Below are 2,500 nucleotides of genomic sequence, written 5' to 3'. Positions count from 1 at the left end.
TGGACAGACAACCAACTAGCAACAAGTTAAATATAAAGTGAGTGTGTGCTATCAGGTGCCAGAATCAGATGCCTTAGAGTTCTATTAAATCCCCGAAACATATACCTCTGAAGAACAGGAAACAGCATTCAAACTCAAGAGCTCAAACGTATGAATATCGCAACGGGGAGCCCAGTCTGCTGCTGACATTGAAAAATCTTTCCTGCTTCGCCTTCGTGTCACAATCTAGCAGCCGAGTTTAACTAGTTATTGATTGCTTAATGAGCCCTTTCTATCTCACCGACAGCTACCTTGTTATCTCCTGATGCAATAATCATCAAGAAAAAAAAAATCCCAACATATATTTCATTCTGACGAAAAAACAAAAAAATAAATACACGGATACTTTCTGCCACTCAGTGACGGCAGAGCAATAATCAGCTGTTTAATCATTATCGCCTTTATGCTGAGCTTGTTTTACGAACAGTCACCTTATCGCGGTTCACAAGGGATTGCTGTACTTCTCTTAGTAGTTCACAAGAGGGAGAACCGACTCACTTGACTCTAGGAAGCAGATTTCCCGACAGACAGGAGGGAGAATCGCCCGCAGGATTTTCGCCAAAACAAGACCCCTTCCCACTCTCCCGCACGCACCGTCTCGAGGCGTGCGCTGGCATGGACTTCGGCTTCCCAAGTTCGCTGCGTTGCGATGCTTTTCGGTAGTTTATTTCAGGATTTGCATTGATGGCTATGAGAAGGAGAATGTCTAGTAGATCTGTTCTTACAGGCGTCAAGATTGGATATCGCGAGTAAAATTATTTTGTTAGAGTGTCTGTATTTGAATATGGTTTGATTTTGCTATTCTGCATCATGTAAAGTTGCACGATTTTCAATTGAAATGGAGAGAAACGGTTAGGTCCTACAAAAAAAAAAAAAAAAATCATGTGCGTTGAACAGACAATTATATACATATATTTTTGTAAAGCCACCATAGAAACAGGCACGAGTGCAAACGAACTCAACACATATTTTCCATTGCATAAAGCGCAATGCACATGTAAAATCTGAGTTGATTTTACATGTGCGTTGGTATGTCTAGTATGTACCGATACAAATAGATCATACGGAACTGAATCAAACGAGCAGATGTTGATAAAAAAAAATATTTGTCTTTACAACGTAAATTTCTTTTGTTGCAATATTCTCAACATCATAGCAACAGTTGCAAGTACCCATCCAAAAATAATTGTAAAAATTTAAATAATTCATCACGTAACTATCCCATTAACATGGTTTGTATCATAATGCAGCTCATCAAAATGGTGTTAGCTGAAAACATTAAATCAATATGAGCTTATGAAGGTAGTTGATAAATTCGAGGAAGCTGACCAACTACAAACTGTACCCACCAAAAAGGGTGAAAATAAATTCAATTTCTTTTTTTTATTATTTAGGTCTGAATATCCACAAGTAGTCAGAGGTAGCACAAACGAATAAAATATGACAGAAAAAAAAACTATTTCGACGGGTACTCGACATGACTCCGGTAATGTTTACTACCCATCCAATATAAAGAAATACATTGAGTTTGATTTGTTTCAAATTTGTATTTTTTTACATAAATAATATAAAAATAAATCACATTAGACCAAATTATGAGTAAGATACAATGCCTCAAATGTCTTAGGCAGGTAGTTGACGCGTCTCAGGTTAGCTTGTTTACCAACAGAGGGCTGTGACGTCACGACAGAGAAATCTCAGGGTCGCCCGCAGTGGATGTTGGTATTTTGGTACGTTCAGCGACAATTACGCTCTTGTTTTGGCATATTCTCTCATGGGTTGGATCTTTAACTATTGTAGCTCGGTATGAAGGTTCATTTTGTTCAACGTATTGGGGGATAAAAGCTAGAAACACGATCGAAATAGCGTGGTATTCTTAGTTGTGTACTTCAGATGTCGTGCGAAAGGAAGACATTTTTAAAAGTTTTTCTGTATTAACTTTTAAGCTCACGTTTCTTCATGCCCACCAAAGATTTGTGGTGTAGCATTACGGAACGAATGCTATTTGTTTTCCACAGCATTGATGCAGGAATGGCAAGTCTTGTGACGGAATCTTAAGTTTTCCTCTAGTTTCATATGTCTCTTTATTTTAATCTACACTGACTTGTATATTTACCTTACCAATAAAAACACTATTGTATTCTTGTAGTTACATGTTTATCTTATCAGCTGCTTGTGTATATTGTTTTGCAGAGAGTTAAAAGGGATGAATCAAATGGGTAATATGATAGACAATAAAATTGATAGCTAATTCTATGTAGTTGTTGTATTATCAGATTTCTTAATAAGATTTTCCTCACAGTAACTATTTCGAACAAAATTTGCATCAGGGCATGGCCAGGGATGACTGGTTGACAGATGCAGTTTTCATTATATTGGTGTGAAGCACGGTTTCTTGTAGCTACTTAAATTTTGCCATATTTTAGTTGTCATTTTAAAGTTTATGTGCTTAATTTTGTGG

The 2,500-nt window shown here is 37.0% G+C and overlaps 2 protein-coding genes across 3 annotated transcripts in view; one reads left to right on the top strand and one right to left on the bottom strand.

Moving 5' to 3' along the window:
• The window catches only part of LOC119572198, a 20,725-nt gene extending 20,015 nt beyond the window's left edge, over nucleotides 1-710 (bottom strand). Inside the window, exon 1 of the mRNA XM_037919170.1 lies at nucleotides 538-710. The gene's annotated coding sequence lies outside the window, so the exon portion shown is untranslated. The remainder of the gene's footprint in view (nucleotides 1-537) is intronic.
• Nucleotides 711-1,694: 984 nt separating this feature from the next.
• LOC119572196 (ubiquitin thioesterase zranb1-B-like) overlaps nucleotides 1,695-2,500 on the top strand; it is a 26,066-nt gene continuing 25,260 nt past the window's right edge. For both annotated transcript variants that reach the window (XM_037919168.1, XM_037919169.1), the window contains exon 1: nucleotides 1,695-1,769. The gene's annotated coding sequence lies outside the window, so the exon portion shown is untranslated. The remainder of the gene's footprint in view (nucleotides 1,770-2,500) is intronic.

The sequence above is a fragment of the Penaeus monodon genome, chromosome 4 (assembly GCF_015228065.2).
Source record: "Penaeus monodon isolate SGIC_2016 chromosome 4, NSTDA_Pmon_1, whole genome shotgun sequence".
Taxonomy (NCBI): domain Eukaryota; kingdom Metazoa; phylum Arthropoda; class Malacostraca; order Decapoda; family Penaeidae; genus Penaeus; species Penaeus monodon.
This window is presented reverse-complemented; position numbering and strand designations above follow the sequence as displayed.